We start from the raw sequence: 22,915 nt of genomic DNA, 5'->3' as shown, positions 1-22,915 counted from the left end.
TTTCAAGCTGTGTTTTATGAGTGGCTTTTATTCTTTCCCTAGGGAAAAGATTTTAGATAGGTATTTTAGCTTTCGTTCCCATTTAGATTCCTGTGGGAGAAGCTAGGCATATATATGGTGGACACTCAAGTATTTGCTTTGTTAAAAAAGGACTTTGCCCTCTATGTGACATCCAGCATGGTGAATTGGTTAGAGTACAGGACCAGGAGTCAGGGGATACCTGGATTTTAATCGCATTTCTGACACATTGGCTGTGTGACTATGGACAAGTTACTAAACCTTTCTGAACTGAATCCTCAGTTTCTTTATCTCTATAATGGGAATGATCATAGTGGTAAGTGTTTACCTCACAGGGTTGTTAGGAGGCTCCAATGAGAGGATGTGTGTCAAGTGTATGATTGTTGTCCTTTGTTCTTGAAGAGAACCAAGATGAGATCACTATTTCAAGTGTATAAATGTTAGTCATCACATAGAGTACATGACCCTGTTTTTATGGTTTTATTTTTTTCCCTTTGTATTTTTTTTCAGAAAAGTCTTTCCAGATTTCTTTTTATCCCTCATACTTATTGGCCTAATTGTATTATAGTATTATATTATAATGGAATTTATTCATTTATGATAGGCTACCACACTTTATTTTACTATTCCATTACCATTGAACATTTAAGTTGCTTTCCATTTTTTTTTTAGTGAGGCAATTGGGGTTAAGTGACTTGCCCCGGGGTCACACAGCTAGTAAGTGTTAAGTGTCTGAGGTCGGATTTGAACTCAGGTCCTCCTGACACCAGGGCTGGTGCTCTATCCACTGTGCCACCTAGCCGCCCCACTTTCCATTTTTAAGATGACAAATTAGGATAATATGAAAAGCTTGGCCCAGATAACTTTTTTTGTTTCTAATAATACTTTCAGGATATATTCCTAAGAATGGAAAGATGAGATCAAAGGGTCTGATTGTTTCTCTAACTTTACTTTATACTCCTAGTTTGTTTTCCAAGAAAAAAAAACAATTCTACCAGCAATGAATGAGCAAGCAAAGGCTTTTCACACTTTTATGAATCACGGAATTTGAGATCTGAAAGGCAGTCTGTTTAGTGAAGCCAGACATGCTGTTGTATTGAATGGAGTCTGCGCTGAGGTATTGATTAAGGCAGTGATCAGGGCAGTGGCAGTGGGAGGGAGAGAAGAGGGACATCAAAGACAGTGCCCCCCTGGAAAAAGAGGAGTTGGAGTCCAAACCTGAAACCCAAAGCTTGACCCAACTTAGAGACCAGAGTCTCTCTGGAGTGCCTTCGTTGGCCATCTTCAGCTCCATGGTGCCTGCCCTGCCTGTACTCTTACAGCTCCACAGGGCCTGCCTCTCTTCTCCCCACCCCCCCAGCTTGGAACAACTCCTCCAATGACGAAACTCCTGTGGACAATTATAACATACCTGAACACATTACTCACTAATTAACAGGCGTCCACCTCATCATACCCACCCATGCCAGTGTTTCTGAGTCTGCAGTTGCCGTTATCCAAATACTGCTCTTGGCCTTCCACTGACCACTTCCTTATTCTCATCCCCCTCAACCCAAAGTCCTCAACCTTCCTATTCTAAAGCTACCCAACCCTTCCACTGTGCTCTCTTGAATGTCTGTTACGTAGGTAACACAGCATTTCATCTAAAACCTTTTCTTTTCTTGCTCCTGCCATCTTCTCTTCAAATAACACCTTTGTGCACCCACTGATGCCTAGCTTCCACCTGATGACACAGACTAAGCAGCTACCTTTTCCATTACTGGATGTGCTGTCATTCATGTCCTCCATCTCACTAGTCGGTCATGGTAGAGTTGGATTACTCCTCCCCATTGCCACTTCTAGGCTCTCCCTCTCCAACCCATCATTCCCTTTTCTTCTCTGTTCCTCAATTCAACACTCAGATGCCTTCTGCTACTATCTCTTCTTTCACCGCTGTCTCTCATGAAGAGGTAGCCTTTCTCCTTGTCAAAACAAATATATGTGTGGATATGTATATGCCTATATATTTGGAAATAATCAACAAAGAGAAGGCACTAGAATTAAGGGGGACTGGGAAAGGCTTCCTTGGAAGGTGAGATTTTAGCTGGGATTTAAAGGAAATGAGGGAAACCAGGAGGCAGAAATAAAGAGGGAGAGCAGTCCAGGCATGGGGATGGCTAGTAGAAATGCCTAGAGGGGGAAAATGGAGTACTTTGTTTGAAGAACATCAAGGAGGTCAGTGTCATTGACTAAAGAATCTGTAAGGTGAGGGGGCATATATAAGAACACTGGAAAGGTGTGGGGGGACAAGCTTTGAAGGACTTTGAGTGCCAAACAGGGGATTGTATGCTTGATCTTGGAGGTATTAGAGAGCCACTGGAGTTAATTGAGGAAAGCAAATGACATGGTCAGGCCTGAACTTTAGGAAGATGACTTTGACAGCAAAATGGAGAATGGACTATGGTAGGGAGACTTATGGCAAGCAGACCAACTAGCAGGCTATTGTAGGTGTCCAGGAATGACTTAATGTGGATTTTAAATTAGATTTAAAATATTTTAAATTAAATTTAAATTAACTTTAAATTAGAGTGATGACAGTGTCAGAGGAGAGAAAGGGACATGTATGAGAAATCTCATGAAGGTAAAATTGACAGGCCTTAGCACTAGATTGGATATGGGAGGTTAGAGTAAGTGGGGATTCAAGAATAACAGTTAAGTTGTGAGCTTGAGTGACTGAGAAGGCGATGGGACCCTCAACAGTAATAAGGAAGTTAGGAAGATGGGAGGGTTGTAGTGGAGGGGGGGCAAAGATCAGGAGTTCAGTTTTTGACATGCTGAGTTAAAGATGTCTATGGGATATCCAGAGTGAGATGTTTAATTGGCACTTCAAGGTGTGAGCCTGGAAATCATCAGAAGGTTAGAGCTTGAAAAATAGATTTTAAAATCATCTAGAAATGCTCACTAAATCCATGGGAGCTGATCTCTCCTCCCTTTTATGGTCATAAATTTTTAAAAAGGCCATCTACAATGATGGTTCCGTTTCTTTTCCTTTTTTTTTAATTAATAAAGTATTTTATTTTTTTCCTGTTACATGTAAAGATAGTTCTCAACTTTTGTTTATACAAGCTCTCCAATTTCAGATTTTTTCTCCCTCCCTCCCCTCCCTCCCCTAGACAGCAGGCAATCTGATATAGGTTATATATATATATATATACATAATAACATTAAACATATTTCTGCATTAGTCATGTTATAAGAGAAAAATCAGAGCAATGATGACAAACCTCAAAATAGATAAACATCAGCACCAAAAACAAAAGAAGTAGTATGGTTCATTCAGCATCTATACTCCACAGTTCTTTTTTTCCCCTGGATTTGGAGATCCTCTTCCATCATGAGTCCCCTGGAACTCTTCTGTACCATTGCATTGGTGAGAAGAATCTAGTCCATCACAGTAGGTCAACACACAATGTTGATGATACTGTGTACAATGTTCTTCTGGTTCTGCTCATCTCACTCATCATCAGCCCACGCAAGACCCTCCAGGTTTCTCTGAACTCCTCCTGCTCATCATTTCTTACAGCACAATAGTATTCCATTGTATTCATATACCACAACTTGTCCAGCCATTCCCCAGTTAATGGGCATCTCCTCAACTTCCAATTCCTTGCCACCACATAAAGAGCAGCTATAAATATTTTTGTACATGTGGGTCCCTTTCCCCTTTCCATGATTTCTTTGGGAAAAAGACCCAAAAGTGGTATTGCTGGGTCAAATGGTATGCACAGCTTTATCGCCCTTTGGGCATAATTCCAAATTGCTCTCCAGAATGGTTGGATCAGTTCACAGCTCCACCAACAATGCATTAGTGTTCCAATTTTTTCACAGCTTCTCCAACATTTATTATTTTCCTTTTTTTGTCATTTTAGCCAATCTGATAGGTGTCAGGTGGTACCTCAGAGTTGTTTTAATTTGCATCTCTCTAATCATTAGAGATTTAGACCATTTTTTCATATGGGAATAGATAGCTTTGGTTTCTTCATCAGAAAACTGCCTGTTCATATCCTTTGACCATTTCTCAATTAGGGAATGACTTGGATTCTTATAAATTTGATTTAGTTCCCTATATATTTTAGACATGAGGCCTTTATCAGAAGTACTGGCCATAAAAATTGTTTCCCAGCTTTCTGCCTCCCTTCTAATTTTGGATGCATTGTTTATGTTTGTACAAAAATTTTTTAATTTAATGTAATCAAAATCATCCATTTTGCATTTTATAATATATTCTATCTCTTGTTTGGTCAACGTTTCTTTTCCTTTTACTCTCTCTTTCACTCTAGTGTGGTTTCCAACTACATCATTCAACAGACACTTCTTCTCCAGGTGACCAATGATGTCTTACTTACCAAATCTAATGGTGCTTTCTCAATCTTCATCCCCCTTGACCTTTTGGAAGCCTTTAACACTGAGGACTGCTGTCTTTTTCTCTTTGACACTAGGTTTTGTGGCACTGCTCTCTCCTGGTTCTCCTTCTGTCTGCCTGACCTTTCAGTTTCCTTTGCTGGATTTTTATCCAACTGCCCCCATCTGACTGTAGGGGTCCCCAAAGGTGCTGTCCTAGGTCCTCTTCTATCCTTCCTCTGCTATTTCACTGATTGATCTCATAAGGTCTGGTGGTTTTATTTATCAACTCTCTGAGAATGATATCCTCATCTGCTTGGTTAGCTCTAACCTCTTTGCTGACCTCTAGACTCACATCTCAAACTGGATGTCCCATAGGTATCATATACTCAAAATGTCCAAAACTGATCTCATAATTTCTCTCCCCCTCCTCCCCTTTTCCTAATTTACTTAATATTGTCTAGGTACAATCATCCTCTGAGTCTCAGGTTTAAAACCACAGTTTCGTCCTCAGCTCTTCACTCTGTCTCACTCCCCATATCCAATCGGTTGTCAAGTCTTTGTATTTCTACATTTTTAACATCTCTTGTATAAACCACCTTCCTTCCTCTGACATTGCCACCACCTTGGTACAGGTCTTTATTACCTCACCCTTGGATTATTGCAGTAGCCTCCTGCTTGGTCTCCCAATCTGCCTCGCTTCCCACTCCATCCTGTCTTCCATTCAGCTATCAAATTGACTTTCCTAATAAGTAGGTCTAACCATATCACCCTTCTATTTAGAAAACTCCAACAGTTCTCTGTTACCTCCAGGATCCAATATAAAATCCTCTTTGATGTTCAAAGTTTTTATAACCTGCCCCTATTCTCACTTTTCAATTCCCTTATACCCCATTCCCTTCCACATACTCTGTGATTCAGTGACACAAGACACTACAGCTCTTGGCTCCTAAGCATTTTCACTGACTATCCCCCATGCCTAGAACTCATTCTTTCGTCAGCTAGATGGTTCAATGGATAAAACACTGGGCTTGGAGTAAGAAAGACTTGAATTCATGTGAAGCCTTAGGTGCTCATTATCTGTGTGACTCTGGTCAAGTCACTCAAATTCTGACTGCCTCTGTTTTCACATCTGTAAAAATGGGGATAATAATAATATCTATCTCCCAGGGTTATTTGTGAGGATAAAATCAGTTTTAAAAGCTTTGCAAACCCTAAGGCACTATATAGATGCTAACTGCTAGTGATATTAATATCATCATCTCTGACTCCTAATTTCACTGGCTTCCTTCAAATTTGAGCTGAAGTATCAATTCTTTTTGTTCCCATTTATTTATTTTGTTTTTGTGTTTTTTTGCGGGGCAATGAGGGTTAAGTGACTTGCCCAGGGTCACACAGCTAGTAAGTGTCAAGTGTCTGAGGTCGGATTTGAGCTCAGGTCCTCCTGAATCCAGGGCCAGTGCTTTCTCAACTACACCACCTAGCTGCCCCTGTTCCCATTTATTTAGAATTTTATTTTTCCCAAATTACATGTAAAAACAATTTTTAATGTTGATTTTTAAAACTTTGTGTTCCATGTTCTCTTCCTGCCTCCCTCCCTACCCCCCTTAAGAATTCAAACAATTCAATATAAGTTATACATATGTAGTAATTCAAAACATTTCCATATTAGTCAGGTTGTGAGAGAAAACAGTAAAAAAAACTTAAGAAAAAGGAACTAATTTTTTTTTTAATTATGCTTCAGTCTATATTCAGACACCATCAGTTCTTTCATTGGAGATGAACTGTATTTTTCATAAGTCCTTAAGAGTTGTCTTGGACCATTGTAATGCTCTAAATAGCTAAGTCATTCACAGCTGATCGTCTTACAATATTGCTGTTACTATGTATACAATAAATTTCACTTTGTATAGGTTTTTCTGATAGCATCCTGCTCATCATTTCTTTCTCTTTCTAAGTAGATAATCACTTTATTTTTAAAAGTATTTTATTGTTTTCCACTTACATATAAGGATAGTTTTCAACATTTGTTTTCACAGGATTTTTAGTTCCAAAATTTTCTCCCACCCTTCCTTCCCTCCCTCCTCCCCAAGATGGAAAGCAGTCTGATATAGGTTGTATACGTACAATGACATTAAACATATTTCTGTATTAGTCATCTTGTGAAAGGAGAGTCAGAGCACAAGGGAAACACCTCAAAAAGAAAAAAACAGTCCCAAAGTAGAAACAATATGCATTCATAATTCAGAGTTCTTTTTTCTGGATTTGGAGATCATTTTCCATCGTGAGTCCTTGGCACTATCTTGGAGCATTATATTGCTGAGAAGAATCAAGTCTATCACAGTTGATCAACACATAATGTTGATGATACTGTGTACAATGTTCTCATGGTTCTGCTTATCTCACTCAGCATCAGTTCATGTAAGTCCCTCCAGGTTTCTCTGAACTCCTCCTGCTCATCATTTCTTACAGCACAATAGTATTCCATTACATTCATATGCCACAACTTTTTTAGTCATTCCCATATTGATGGGCATTCCCTTGATTTCCAATTCTTTGCCACCACAAAGAGAACTGCTATAAATATTTTTGTACATGTGGGTCCTTTTACCTTTTCTATGGTCTCTTTGGGATACAGACCTAGCACTGGTGCCACTAAGTCAAAGGGTATGAACAGTCCCATAGCCCTTTGGGCATAGTTCCAAATTGCTCTCCAGAATGGCTAGATCAGTTCAAAGCTCCTCCAACAATGCATTAGTGTTCCAATTTTTCTACAGCTTCTTCAACATTTATTATTTTCCTTTTTTTTCATATTAGCCAATCTGATAGGTGTCAAGTGGTACCTCAGAGTTGTTTTAATTTGCATTTCTCAGATTAGTAGTGATTTAGAGAATTTTTTCATATTGCAATAGATAGATTTGATTTCTTCATCTGAAAACTGCCTGTTCATATCCTTTGACCATTTCTCAATTGGGGAATGACTTAGATTCTTATAAATTTGATTTAGTTCCTGATATATTTTAGAAATGAGGCCTTTATCAGAAATGCTGGCTGAAAAATTGTTTCCAAGTTTTCTGCTTCCCTTCTAATTTTGGCTGCCTTGTCTGTTTGTACAAAACCTTTTTAATTTAATGTAATCAAAGTCTTTCATCTTGCATTTCATAATATTCTCTATCTTTTGTTTGCACGTAAATAGTTTTCCTCTCCATAGATCTGAGAGGTAAATTATCCTTTCTTCTCCTAATTGATCTATGGTATCATCCTTTATGTCTAAATCATGTACCCATTTTGACCTTATTTTTGTATAAGGTGTAAGATGTTGGTCTATGCCTAGTTTCTGCCATACTATCTTCCAGTTTTCCCAGCAGTTTTTGTCAAATTCTGAGTTCCTATTCCAGAAGCTGGAGTCTTTGGGTTTATCAAATAGTACATTACTATAGTCATTTACTATTGTGTCTCCTATGCCTAACCTATTCCATTGATCCTCCACTCTATTTCTTAGCCAGTACCAAATAGTTTTGATGACTACCGCTTTATAGTAAAGCTTCAAATGTGGTATGGCTAGCCCACCTTCCTGTGCATTTTTTTCATTAGTTTCTTTGATATTATTGACCGTTTGTTTTTCCATGTGAATTTTATTATTATTTTTTCTAACTCTATAAAATAATTTTTAGGTAGTCTGATTGGTATGGCACTGAATGGGTAAATTAATTTAGGTAGAATTGTCATTTTTATTATATTAACTCAGCCTATCCATGAGCAGTTGATATTTTCCCAATTACATAAATCTGATTTTATTTGTGTGAAAAGTGTTTTGTAATTGTGTTCATAAAGTTGGGTTTGTCTTGGCAGGTAGACTCCCAAGTATTTTATATTGTCTACCGTTAGTTTAAATGGAATTTCTCTTTCTATCTCTTGCTGATGGACTTTGTTGGTCATATATAGAAATGCTGATGATTTATGTGGGTTCATTTTATATCCTGCTACTTTGCTAAAGTTGTTAATTGTTGCAAGTAATTTTTTAGTTGATTCTTTAGGATTCTCTAAGTATACCATCATATCATCAGCAAAGAGTGAAAGTTTTGTTTCCTCCTTGACTATTCTAATTCCTTTAATTCCCTTTTCTTCTCTTATTGCTAAAGCTAACATTTCTAGCAAAATATTCAATATTAGAGGTGATAAAAGACAGCCCTCTTTCACCTCTGTTCTTATTGGGAATGCCTCTAACTTATCTCCATTACATATAATGTTTGCTGATGGTTTTACGTAGATACTGCTTATTATTTTAAGGTAAGCTCCACCTATTCCTATGCTCTATATTGTTTTTAATAGGAATGAGTGTTGTATTTTTTCAAACGCTTTCTCTGCATCTATTGAGATAATCATATGACTTTGGTTAGTTTTCTTATTGATGTGGTTCATTATGTTGATAGCTTTCCTACTGTTGAACCACAGCTGCATTCCTGAGATAAATCCCACCTGGTCATAGTGTATTATCCTCGTGATCACTTGCTATAATCTCCTTGCTAATATCTTACTTAAGATTTTAGCATGAATATTCATTAGGGAAATTGGTCTGCAGTTTTCTTTCTCTATTTTGACTCTGCCTGGTTTAGGTATCAACACCATATTTGTGCCATAAAAGGAATTTGATAGAACTTCTTCTTCACCTATTTTTCCAAAGAGTTTTTATAGTATTGTAATCAATTGTTCTTTAAATGTTTGGTAGAATTCACTTGTAAACCCATCTGGCCCTGGAGATTTTTTTCTTAGGGAATTCACTGATGACTTGTTCAATTTCTTTTTCTAAAAATGTGCCTATTTAAGGATTTTATTTCCTCTTCGGTTAACATGTGCAATTTGTATTTTTGTAAATATGTACCCATTTCATTTAGATTGTCAAATTTATTGGCATAGAGTTGGGCAAAAAAGCTCCTAATTATTGCTTTGATTTCCACTTGATTGGTGGTGAAATCACCCCTTTCATTTTTGATACTGGTAATTTGGTTTTCTTCTTTCTTTTTTCCCCCTTTTTGTTTGTTTTTGTAAGGAGATTGGGTTAACTGACTCACCCAGGGTCACACAGCTAGTAAGTGTCAAGAAACTCAGGTACTCCTGAATCCAGGGCCTGTGCTTTGTCCACTGTGCCACCTAGCTGCCCCTTCTTTCTTTTTTTAATCAATTGAACCAAAGGTTTATCTATTTTATTGTTTTTTTCATAAAACCGGATTTTAATTTTATTGATTAATTCTAGAGCTTTCTTGCTTTCAATTTTATTAATTTCTCTTTTGATTTTCAGGATTTCTACTTTAGTACTTAATTGGAGATTTTTAATTTGTTCTTTTTCTAAATTTTTTAGTTGCATGCCCAATTCATTGATCTCCTCTTTCTCTTTTTTATTCACGTAAGCATTTAAAGATACAAAATTTCCCCTAAGCACTGCTTTGGCTGCATCCCATAGGTTTTGATATGTTGTCTCATTATTGTCATTGTCTTGGATGACGTTATTGATTATTTCTATGATATGTTGTTTGACCCACTCGTTCCTTAGGATGAGATTGTTTAGTTTGCAGTTAATTTTCAGTCTTCCTTTCCATGCCTCTTTATTACATGTAATTTTTATTGCATCATGATCTGAGAAGGATGCATTTACTATTTCTGCCTTTCTACATTTGACTATGAGGTTTTTGTGCCCTAATACATAGTAAATTTTCTCCTTCTTTTACCCTATTCCTCTTGACCAGTGTTTTGCTTCTGACCACTGCTTCCCTCAGTCTGCCCTCCCCTTTTATCAGCTGCCCTTCCATTTATTGCCCCCCTTTTCCCCTTGAAATCTCTTTCAGGAGGTGATCAGTAGATTCTTTCAATTTCTATTTTACCTTCTGCTTCTAGAATATCAGGGCAATTTTCTGTGACAGTTTCTTGGAAGACGATGTCTAGACTCTTTGATCATGGCTTTCGGATAGTCCAATCATTTTCAAATTATCTCTCCTGGATCTATTTTACAGGTTAGTTGTTTTTCCAGTGAGATATTTCACATTGCCTTCTATTTTTTCATTCTTTTGGTTTTTCTTTATTGTTTCTTGATTTCTCATTAGCTTCCATTTGCTCAATCCTAATTTTTTAATGAATTATTTTCTTCAGAGAGAATTTTCCATTTTGACAATTCAGCTTTTTAAGCTGTTGACTTTTTTCATGATTTTCTTGCATCACTCTCATTTCTCTTTCCATTTTTTCCTCTTCCTCTCTTACTTTATTTTCAAAGTCTTTTTGAGTGCTTCTGTGGCCTGAGACCAATTCATATCTTTCTTGGAAGCATTGGATGTAGGAGCTTTGACTTTATCTTCTTTTGAGGGTGTATTTTGATCTTCTTTGTCACCATGGAAACTTTCTAGGGTTAGCATTTTTTCTGTTTGCTAATTTTCCCAGCCTATTTCTTGACTTTTAACTCTTTGTTAAAGTGGGGCACTGCTTCCAGGGTGGACGGCAGACTGTTCCGACCTTCAGGGGGTTTGGGCAGCTGTTCTCTGAGATAATTCTAGGAATTTGTAAGTCCTTAGTTTTTCCAAGGTGTTATGATTTAAGGATAGGTATATTTGCTATTCTCCTGGCCTATGCTCTGATCTGCAACCAACCACAGGCATGCTTTTCTGCCTTGGAACTTAAAACAAGCTCCTGTTTCACTATGGCTACAAGCTGTGGTGTGCTTGTGCTCCTCCCCTGACTGGGACCCAGAGTCCTGCCTCCATGATAGCAAAGAGACCTGTGTAATCTCCCTCCAGCCAACTGCTCGACCCCCTTACTCACCATCATCTGTGGTCTGAGTTCCAGAAACAGTTGCTGATGCTACTGATTCAGAGACTCCTGAGGACTGCTCCTGGTTTTCTGGGGCTGGGTCTGCACCAGCCCAGCTACACTCTCACCCCCATACAACAGACCTTTCCTGCCGACCTTATAAGTTGTCGTTGACTGGAAAATGATTTCACCCTGTCCTTTTGTCATTCTGCTGCTCCAGGAATTGACTTTATTGGCATTATTTGAATGTATTTGGAAGGGTCTTGAGGAAAGCTTAGGCAAGTCAATGCCATCTTGACTCTGCTCCCCCCACCCAACTTATGTCTAAAGTATCACTTCTACAAGAAGGTTCCCCCAGTCCTCCTTTATCTTAGAGCCTTTCCTTTAAGGCTGCCCCCAATTTATAATATATACCTACATATATATATGATACATATATGTATGTATCTCCAGTGTTCCTAAGTTCTTGGTACCTAGTACATGCTTAATAAGTGCTTGCTCACTTCCTGATTGACCATGATCCAAGGCTTTGAGAAAAAGAAAACATGTTTCAGAGGTTCAGAACAAAGTCAGGCATGTCGATGTGTGATGATTCTCTGATGTCCCATCTGGCTCTAAATCTAGGAGCCTTCCTGTTATTTGAGCTGTGGTACAAAAAGCTGACTTCTCTTCTTAGGCAGCAGCTTCTTCATCAGTTGTTACTCCACAAACCTTCCTTCTTCTTCCAAAGACCCATCTTCATCTTTGATAGGAGGATATGGTGAAAGCAGAGATTGGTCTCTTACTAGCTTCAATTTCTTGTATAAGATTTCCCTCTGCTTGGGAACACTTTCTAATCTTCTTCAGGCAGGATCCTGGAACATAGGTCCTCCTCACTTTGGTACATCTTGTTGTCATATGCCGCCTCCTTCTCCCATTGGCAATTTCTCCCAGGGCTTCAATTTTAGAGAGATGGCCATGCTGGCCAAGCTTCATGTCTCTTCTGCCTCTGCTTCTGGCTTTCTGGCTTTTGGCACCATGACATCTTCCTTGCCTCCTTCTTTTCCCTATTAGAATATAATCTCCTCGAGAGTAGGAGCTGTCTTTTTTTCTTTTTGGTTGTATTTGTATCCCAGGCACTTATCACAGGCCCTGGTGCATAGCAAGTGCTTCTTAAATGCTTTGTTGCATTGCTTCACAATTTGTTCTGGTACCCAATAACTAACAAGATATAGGGGACAGCTAGGTGGCACTGCAGTGGATAAAGCACTGGCTCTGGATTCAGGAGGGCCTGAGTTCAAATTTGGCCTCAGATACTTGACACTTACTAGCTGTGTGATGCTGGGCAAGTCACTTAACCCTCATTGTCCTGCAAAAAAAGAAAAGAAAAGGAAAGGAAAAAAAGAAACAAAGGAGACAAAAAATTGAACTTTAGGGCAGCTAGGTGGCACAGTGGATAAAGCACCAGCCCTGGATTCAGGAGGACCTGAGTTCAAATATGACCTCAGACACTTGACACTTACTAGCTGTGTGATCCTGGGCAAGTCACTTAGCCTTCATTGCCTTGCAAAAACAAACAAAACAAAAACAAAAACTAAGGAGATATAGGAGAAGGATGCATAATGAACCTGAGAAGATTAAATTTCACCTACTTCCACTTCTATAGCCTGTTGCAAACCAATATATCAATCAGCAAACATTGATTAAGTGCCTACTATGTGCCAGGCATCATGATAGGCTCTGAGATACAAAGACCAATTCCTATTTTTCTGGGAAGCTTTAGATATAGGGGCCCTGACGTTGACATCTTCCTCTGAGGGTGCACCTCGATCTTCCTTGTCACTAAAGAAACTTTTTATGGTCCTCAACTTTGTCTGCTCATCTTACTTTTCTTTTGCTTGACTTTTAGCTCCTTAAAATGGGGTACTGTTTCCAGGCTTCACTATCCCATGCTTCAGGTCCCAGGTGGTATGATTTAAGGAAGAGCAGGTTCTTCATTCATCTGGCCTGTTCCCTGGTCCATAGATGACCCCAGACCAATTTGGTAATCAACCAGCTTTGTGTGTTGTAGTTGTCAGCTCCAAAGAGCTGGTGCCCTTCTCCCACCTGGGCCACTGCTAATCAAGCCTACCTCCTGGATCCCAGCAGGGGTGAAAAATGCAAGTTATGCCTCAGCACCAGCATAGACCCCTGTAATCTCCCCCTGCCAAGGGCTCAGCCCTCTCACCAGACTGTGAGCTTAGTTACAGACAACACTGGAGCTGCAGCTGATTCAGAGGCTCCGAGGGGGTCTCTTTCTCTGGTGAGGCCTTCCTGGGACTGGATCTGTGTCAGGGTGACTGTGGGGTTGGGCTCCACTCCTGTCTCCCCACAGCAGCTCCCTCCTTCCAACCTTCTAAACTGTCCTTGATTGGAAGATGATTTCAGCACATTCTTCTGTGGGTTTTGCTGCTCCAGGAATTGTCATATGGCATTATTTGGATGTTTTTTGGAGTGATCATGTCATGAGTTCTATGAGATACAAAGACAAAGATGAATCAGTCCCTGCATTCAAGGAACGTACATCCATTTGAAGCAGATAACATGTACGTCAATAAGGATATACAAAATCCATCTGGGATAATTTATCTTATAAAAACAAATGTTCAAAAATATCTCTAAATATAACTGAAAAATAATAAAATATTTATATGGGGAAAATGCAATTGGGAAATAATTGACAAAATAAATAACAATAAAACAGAACCCAGATGTCAATTTATGGTTTTCTGAGTCAATATGGGGCTGTCTCTATTTGACTTTGACAGCACTGTTCTATTTTTATTTTAGTTATTTTTTTTTGCGGGGCAATGAGGGTTAAGTGACTTGCCCAGGGTCACACAGCTAGTAAGTGTCAAGTGTCTGAGTCCGGGTTTGAACTCAGGTCCTTCTGAATTCAGGGCCAGTGCTTTAGCCACTGCACCACCTAGCTGCCCCCGACACCACTATTCTAAAGTACCAGTTAGTAATCTTGGATTTACAGCACTGGAAGGGGTGTCTAATTAGCCCAAGGGATTTCCCTAAATTCTCAAAATGATACATTTTGTTCACTTTTTCTTCCTTTTCCCACTTCCTTGAAATGTCATGGTTCAATGGGTTGAGTGGGTGTTGGGATGAAACACCAGGGGGAATACAGACAAGAGGCTTGTGAACTCATCCCTTTCACTGCAACCACCTAAGAGCTTAAGTGGGAGGGAGAAGAAGAGGAGGAAATCTGCTCTTTGGCTATGCATCCCTGACTCCTAGTTCTCCTTAGAAACCTTTCTTTCCGGTGAGTCATCTAGAGCCTCACACTGAGCCTTTAAAAACCATTTTGGATACAAACAAAACCCAACCGGAACTGTTACTTAACTACATTGTGAGAAAGCTGGGGACAAATCTTTGTAAGCAGCCAAATCACAGGTACATAACATAGCTACTGAGTTCTGCTTTGTGGAACTGAAGAGATGCTTTACTTGTGTGTTTGGCTCTGGATTTCTCTGGTCCTTCCCTTCTGCATTATGTTCATTACAAATAGTGATCTCTGCCTTCCTTTCTCAGTTTTATCCTTGAATTCAGTATTGGAACCTTATTTGCTTCCATTCTTCTAACTACATTTCATACTCTAGTTATTCTCTCAGAGTTCCCCTGCATACCCAAGAAAGTCCTTCCCATTTGAGTTCTCCCGGCAGTGTTGTGGCCCTCCCACTCATAGAAACCTTCCTGAGTCATCTAGCCTATAAGGTCACAGCCTTTTCCCTCATTCCTTGTGATCTGAACTCACCTCTAGGCTTCTTATCTCCTCCTGCTCCTCTGGTCTTCTAGGCTTCCTTGTCTCAACATGACCCCCCCCCCTCCCTCTCTGTAGTTTTCTGTTTAAACATCCCTTCCCTCAGCTAGCAAGCACCAATTTGCCCATTGCCATTGTTCTGTTTCCTTCCCAGATAGTTCATCACTTAACCAATTTGGAATTCACAGACACAGAAAAGGGGATACTGAAGACTGGAAAGACAGAGACCGTCTTCTTCACAATTTTGCCACCTGCTGGCCTGAGCAGCTCATTTTGTCTCTCACACTCCAGTGTGTAACGTTTTTGCTTTGGTACTAGCTAATAGGGGCTGTGAAGGATGTAGAGCCCCTGCCTGCACTCCTCCTCGTGGCAGAAACTCTGTCATGGCAGAAAGAGTCCAGGCAAACTGTGGGAGATTTTCTCACTTTTAGTCTTCATCCAGGAAATCTGGATCAATTTATTACAAATGTATGCAAGGCATTCCTTACTGTAACTGCAACTTCTCCCTTATAAGCATGAAGTTCATAATGATACAGAAGTGGTTTCTGTTGACAAGAAGAAGGAAACAAAGTAGATTTTCTAGAATTGTAAATCATTAGTCCTAAAGGTGCAGGTCAATCTCCTCAGTTTTCAGCATGTTTGCTTGCGATTCCATTTTAGCTCATCACCTGCCTCCAAAAAACCCCAAAGAGTTGTTTTTGACCTTATTGAAATTTAGCCATTCTTGTTCCTTTTTAGTTGTACAGTGAAAGGCATTAGATTGCTTTGTTGAGGTCTTGGATAGATGCACATTCTTTCCATGCATAAAACATGGTGGCAATACTGTCACCAAATAGCAAATATCTAGTAAATATTCTCTTGATGTTGCTTTAGGAGTGGGACCACAAGCAGGAGTTCTGTCCTTAAAGCAAGCTAGGGAGGGTGGGGGGAATCATGTTTAGGGGGAGAGCTCAGCTGGTGTGTGGCCACCAGGAGGAGGGAGGAAATATACCCCAGGATGCTGCTGAAGAACTGGGGAGAGAGGAGGGGGTGGAGGGGCCTGGCAGGATGATAGCTGCTAGGAGATGGAGAATGAAACTGGCCATTCCCTTTAAAATTTGGCTCAGTTGTTCTGTCCTGGTTATGGAACTGTTCATGAGTGCTACATTTGAAGATTAGTGATTCATTATTTGATCAGCAATTTTCTGTTAATTATTTTAAAGCAAGCTTATTTTTACTATCAATGGCATTCTGTTTATATGTAAGTGTGTGTATGTATACACACGAACACACATATATATTCACTCCTTCGTGCCTTCTATTAAAGGCTTTAAGAGAACAATGTGTGACAAGTATCAAAGAGGTGGCTCTCATGGGGAAAAAATCCAGAACCAGTTAAAATCACTAATATTTCAGCTAAACTCTCATCTGCTATTATTCTCTTTGGAACTTTGTGGGAGAGAAACAACCATTATGGGGAGACAATGGAAAAAGGGTCTCTTGATCCCATTTAGTTAAGTAAGTTCACCTGAGACACTCTTTTACATCATCCCAAGCTACTAACTGTTCCGTGGGGGATCTGTACAGAGGGCTCAGTGATTATTAGACACCCATACAATCCATTCACACCCACCAAATAGTCTCCCGAAGGAATTAAAATGCTGTTATGTGAAGTGGAGATTTGGGAAGTGTTTTTTTTTCTTCTTACCCATAGCATTTTCTCTTCAAGGGTTGATAATTGTAGAAACAACTGATCATTCTGTCACCTTCACGGTTTATGTATATTATTGATCTCATTGGATCCCTGGCACAGCACCATGAGACAGATGCTACTGGGATAGATACAGACATATACATACATATGCACCTACATATAAATAACAATATAATAGACACATATTAATTCATATATGTGATTTTATTGATGTAGGTATCTTCCAGTGCGCCTACCCAGGTTCTCAGGACAGTTACGATGGAAACACCTTTCCCTTCCCCCTAATTCCTGAGTCCTCTTCTCTCCTAGTTACTGCCTCTGTCCCTCAGCCCCTTCTTCTCTCTTGTCTTCTGTACTCTTTCTCTAATAGTTGGTTCCACCCATCATCTTACATAGGCCCCAGTGGGCAGAAATACTTTGTATCCTCCAGCTACTCAGAGGTAGGGAGATGAGGCAACTAGCTCAACACTGGTTACACAGATAATAGTAACATAAAATTGTGTCTGATCAGTGCATTAGAGAAATACAGAACAAACCATTTTATGAGGTTGGAAGGGGAAATGGCCCATTCTCAACTGGTGGAAGGACAGCTTCATGGACGCAGGGGCATTTGAGATGAGTTTTAAAGGATGAAAAAAGAGGCAGCTAGATGCCACAGTGGATAAAGTACCGGCCCTGGATTCAGGAGGACCTGAGTTCATATCTGCCTCAAACACTTGACACTAGCTGTGTGACCCTGGGCAAGACACTTAATACTCACTGCCCTGCAAAAAAAAAAAAAAAAAAAAAAAAAAAAGGAAGGAAGGAAGGATGGATGGATGAAAAAGAATTTCCCATGAAAAGCAGGGAAGGGATGTCCAAGGTTCAAGGGACTACATGAACAAAGGCTGTTTGAAAATGCTTCCAAAATACTTCTAATCATATTAAAGAAAGTGCCTGTACAGGACCCTGTATGTAATAAGCACTTAATAAATGCTTGTTCTTTAGTTGAAAGGTCTTTGAATTTCTGTGGCTTGTGGTAGTTTTTTAACATGAATGAGCACCTTGTTTTATTGAAGTCTTTTTTGGGCAGCAAATACTATAACGATGCAATTTTTATTATTTTTGCTGTTGAGATGATTAATTATACTAACATTTTTCCTAGTGTTGAACTGTCTTTGCACTCCTGGTATAAGTTTACCTTGATCAAAATGAATCATTTGCTGTATGTGTTGATAGAGCCTGTTTGCCAATACTAGAGGCAGCTAAATGGTATAGTGGATCGAGTACTGGACTAAAGAGAGCCAGAGTCTAACTATAGCCTTGAACACTTATTAGCTATGTGACTCTGGGCAAGTAATTTAATTTCTGTCTGCCTTAGTTTCCTCATCTGTAAAACAGGGATAATAGGAGTATCTCCTTCACAGGGTTTTTGTAAGGTTTGAATGATATTATATTTATAAAGCATTTTATAGTCTTAAGGCTCTGTGTAAATGCTAGCTGTTATAATTAAAAAATATTTCAGTATCTATAAACCTTATTTATTGTCTTTACATTAAGTTTGAATCCCCTTTTCATTTTTTTATTTTGGGAATTTGGTTTTCTTCTCTCTTTAAAAAGAATCAAAATAGGAAATAGGAAATAGAATCAGTTCCTTGTTCTATTCATTAGGTCAGTAGTTTTTTTGTGTGTGTGTTTCTTTTTGCCTTTGTTGATCTCTCCTTTGAATTTAAACACTTCTTCCCTGGTCCCTGTTTAGGAATTATTCATTTGTTGTTTTTCTACTTGTTTAATTACGTGTTCAATTCACTACTTTCCTCTTTTTTTCCTTTGTTATGTAATTGTTTGGAATATTAAAGAGAATTATACTAGTGAGACAGTGTGCAAAAATTTATGAGCTGTGGCTAAAGAAGTCCATAGAAGAAAATTTATTACAACATCATAAGATCATAGATCATGGGTCATAAGATCTTCTGATAAATTTTCTACATAAGTGCAATTCCTGCTTTTTTGGATTCAGCTGAAGCACAAGAAATTTTATTCCTGGCACTCATTTTAATTCCTGTGATCTTATGATTAATTTTCCCCTATGTATCATCTTGGTTGAAGCCCATAATTTTTTATACATTGCAGCCAAGGAGAAACTTCCTTTGTCAGTGTAACTTCTCTATAACCTATAGTTTTTTAGAGAGATGCCCTGGGAACTGAGAGGTTAAATGACTTACTCCTTTTCACGTAGACTTTTTTTATAGACAGGATTTTGAAGTAAGGTCTTTTTAAGTTTGAGACTAGTTCTCTATTAACTATATCACACTATCTTGCATCTCTCACCAAACAATCCTTAGATAGTCGTATTTTTTTTACCTCAGTGAAATTTACAACTTCATTATGTTAAATTATGTTAAATATATTTCTGCCTTTCTATGTTTATGTATGAGTTCTTTATGAACTAACACATGATCACTTTTGTAAAGGTACCTTGTGATTATAAAAAATAAGGATTATTTAAAATTCTTTCATTCATAAATCATCATAGGAATACCAAATCTACTTCTTCCAATATTCTATTGTGAGCTCTATTTTTCTTAATTCCTTAAATCTGTAAAATCCTGAAAGAGTCACATTCAAGTGAATTACCTTTATTGTCTTACTATATACATATTTTAGCATTTTAGTCGTTTTTCCTTTAAACATACATATGCATATATACATAATACTGTTATTATTTCATTATCTCTGTTGTCTTTAGGCACGGTATAATTTCGATGTCTCTCTTGCTAGCATTTCCACTCTTACCTTATCTGAAATCATAATTGCGATTCTTCCTTTTTTGTGCTCATCTGAAACATTAGATATTTTATTCTAGACACTCGTTTTAACTCCATATGTGACTGTGTTTTAATTATATATCTCGTGTGTAGCAAAATTTGGGCTTCTTTCCCCCTGATCATTTCTTGTAAGTCTCATTTAATGATTGGGTTAAATCCATTAACATGCAATCATAATTTTAAAGTTTGCTTTTCTCTCTATCGAATCCTGCTTTATCTTTTTAAAAATCAGCACTTGATATCTGAAACTTTTGTTTTAGCTTAAAAAAATCTGATTGCTGTCTTCACTAGCAACTATAGGTGTCCATTCTCTGCTAACTCAGATCTTGGAATATTACCTTTACTATGTGGTGCTCATTTTGTACTCTTCCATAACAACACTCTCTCTCTTCTGCCTTTTCCGTCCCCAAATAACTTGATTCTACTTTTGCTCTTACAAGCCTTTTTATACTTCCCACACCAATTCTGGATAAAAGTATGGTTCTGTAACCCTCCTCACCTCATCTTCCTACCTTTCTGTTTCAATGACACTTACCCAAGGTATCCCAATTTAAAGAAACAGCCATTCATTTCTTCACTCTCCTTCTTCTTTCCTCTTTAGGGATTTGATTCTACTTTATGGGATTAGACTACAGATATTCTCTCTTGACCTTCAGACAAAATTGGACTTCTAAGGGACAAGAGTCTTTCCTCCCCCTTGAAGTACATAAACAATGAATCATCAGTTAAAATTTTAAAGCTTTGGGGACTTATTTACCTTTATTAAATTTCTTTTGAAATACTCCTGGAGGAATGGTATCCTATCAATCTTGACATTCTTTCTATAAATGAAACCAGAAGAAAAAAAGAAAGTTTCAGTTAAATAAAAGGATGCCTTACAAGTTCTCCTTGGAGAGAAAAACAATATTGGCACTCGTGATTCTATCAAATGTCCAAAGGTCATAATTATGAAATTATGAAACATAATTTCACAGAACACTTGGTCATCTGCAGTGCTCATGATAATCATTTACAAAGAAAGCACTATGAAGATAATTGTAGTATATATGTGTGTACAGTTGGTGCTGTGAATAATGATGTGCAGAGATTCCAGGAAATACTTGAGGAGGATTTCCAAGTTAAATCAACATTTATTTCAGTGCTTAGTGTCTTCAATATAGAGGTGAGCATAGGGAAGGACAGTGAGATATATTCTGGAAAATAAGTTTCAAAGTTTGGAAGCAAAAGAAGCCAAAGATTTGTAGCTTATATAGAAACCTCTAAAATACACACACGCGCACACACACACACACACACACACACACACACACACACACATTTTTTTGTAAATTTTTTTGGGGGTGAGGCAATTGGGGTTAAGTGACTTACCCAGGGTCACACGGCTATTAAGTGTCAAGTGTCCGAGGCTGGGTTTGAACTCAGGTCCTCCTGACTCTAAGGCCTGTGCTCTATCCACTGTGCCACCTAGCTGCCCCTGTAAATGTTTTTTTTTTTCCATGAAGAGGGTTTAGAAGGTGCTAGACATGGTGAGTACTTAATATCTTCATTAACAACAACAATAAATTAATCTTGTTACTTCTTAACAGATAAAAATGATCGTCAATGTGTGAGTCCTTTCTGAATCAGATAACTTTATAAAGTCAGACCTGTGACTTGTTAGGGTAGGATCAAAATCAGTATCAAATAAGAACAAATAGAAATGAGAAAAAGTGGCATGCAAAAAACCAGCTCCAACCTTAAATTTATTTGTGTGTGTGTGTGTGTGTGTGTGTGTGTGTGTGTGTGTGTTTTGTAGGGCAGTGAGGGTTAAGTGACCTGCCCAGGGTCATACAGCTAGTAAGTGTCAAGTGTCTGAATCCAGATTTGAACTCAGGTCCTCCTGAATCCAGGGCTGGTGCTTTATTCACTGAGCCACCTAGCTCCCCCCCCCAACCTGAAATTTAAATAAACTAAATACAAAAAAAGGGAAGTGGATAAAAGAATAAATATAGCCCCTGACTATCATTATTTCCTAATGAATTTTAAGTTATTTAAATCAATTGTCACACCAATGACATTAAAACCTCAAATTAGCCATAGGCCACCCTGGTTTAGAATGTATAGTAATTTATAAAATCTTATGGAGCAGATTGATGGAAGATTGTGAGTATCATCACTTCATAAAGCACTAAGAATCAATCAAGCGACAAATAATTTTTGACAAAAAATTTTGATAAACTTTTGACAAAAGTTCCTCTTAACCAAACCATCACAAGAACATTTGGGAGTGAAATTCTAAAGATAATAATGAATGGACAAAAAGTGGGGGAAAATCTGTCAAAATACTTGTATGAAATCTCTTCTTCATTAATGATGGTGGAACTCTCATGTCAGAACTATTATATCATAGTCTCTAGTGTTCTGCACAAGGAAGTAGGAATGTTACTAAGTAAAGAAAAAATGGAAAGAATATCAGGACTATATCAAACATACAAATTCTGAGGGGATTAAAGGAATAACTTCTCAAGGTCACTGAAAAACTGGAGGATAAGAAACACTTGGGAAAAAATCACAGATAGTATTACTACCAAAAAGACAATTGAGAAAATATCACTAAGAGCGTGTCCATTGACCTACTTTTACTTCTCTACAGCATCTTTGAGAATATACTCCATTCATATCCAAGGCATACTTTTTGAGAAGGAAATAGACATTCATAAGTGATATCTTATAGCACAGAGAGAACACAATATCCCCCTGTGCTAATTGTTTGCTGACCTTAGAAAAAAGCAATTAGTAGATGAAAATGCAGTCTTGAAGGCTCTTCTCCAAGGTGTCTCTTGTAATCTGTAGTAGAATCATATAAGATTCCTTGACCGATGCAATGATAGACAGAACTTTGTTTGATTACCTTCAGATGATTCATATTAAGGGAGGATGTTTGTGCTGTCATGGAGAATGGTCCCATACAGAGTCTGAATGGAAGAGATTCCCTATAGTTCATGAGGTTCTTGGAGATCACATTGGACTGTGACATTGCACAGCCTCTGAAATCGGTTCTACGATCATGAAGACAGGTTCAGCTTAACTACTCCCACAAGAAAAACCAGGTGGATGAAGGATGCCTTTTGCCCAAATTACAATGTGCAATTGGATGAACATCCCATTCAGCTCATTCATCAGGATATGTATATATTCTGGACAGACACTGCAGAACTGAGTGAACCGAGCCTAGAATGGAATAGGAGGAAGAGCTTAGGCTGGATTGCCTTTGGGCAGCTAGCTGGCACAGTATCAGAGTGTCATACTTGGAGTCAGGAAGATGAGATGAAGTCCTGCCTCAGAGCCGCTTCCTGGCTGTGTGAGCCTGACTATATCACTTACCATCTCTCAGCTTCAGTTCCTCATGTGTAAAAAGGAATAATACAATCACCTTCCTCACCAGGCTGTTGTGAG

This window comes from Dromiciops gliroides, chromosome X (genome assembly GCF_019393635.1).
Source record: "Dromiciops gliroides isolate mDroGli1 chromosome X, mDroGli1.pri, whole genome shotgun sequence".
Classification (NCBI taxonomy): Eukaryota; Metazoa; Chordata; class Mammalia; order Microbiotheria; family Microbiotheriidae; genus Dromiciops; species Dromiciops gliroides.
The sequence above is the reverse complement of the archived record's forward strand: the minus strand, read 5'-3'. Positions refer to the sequence as shown.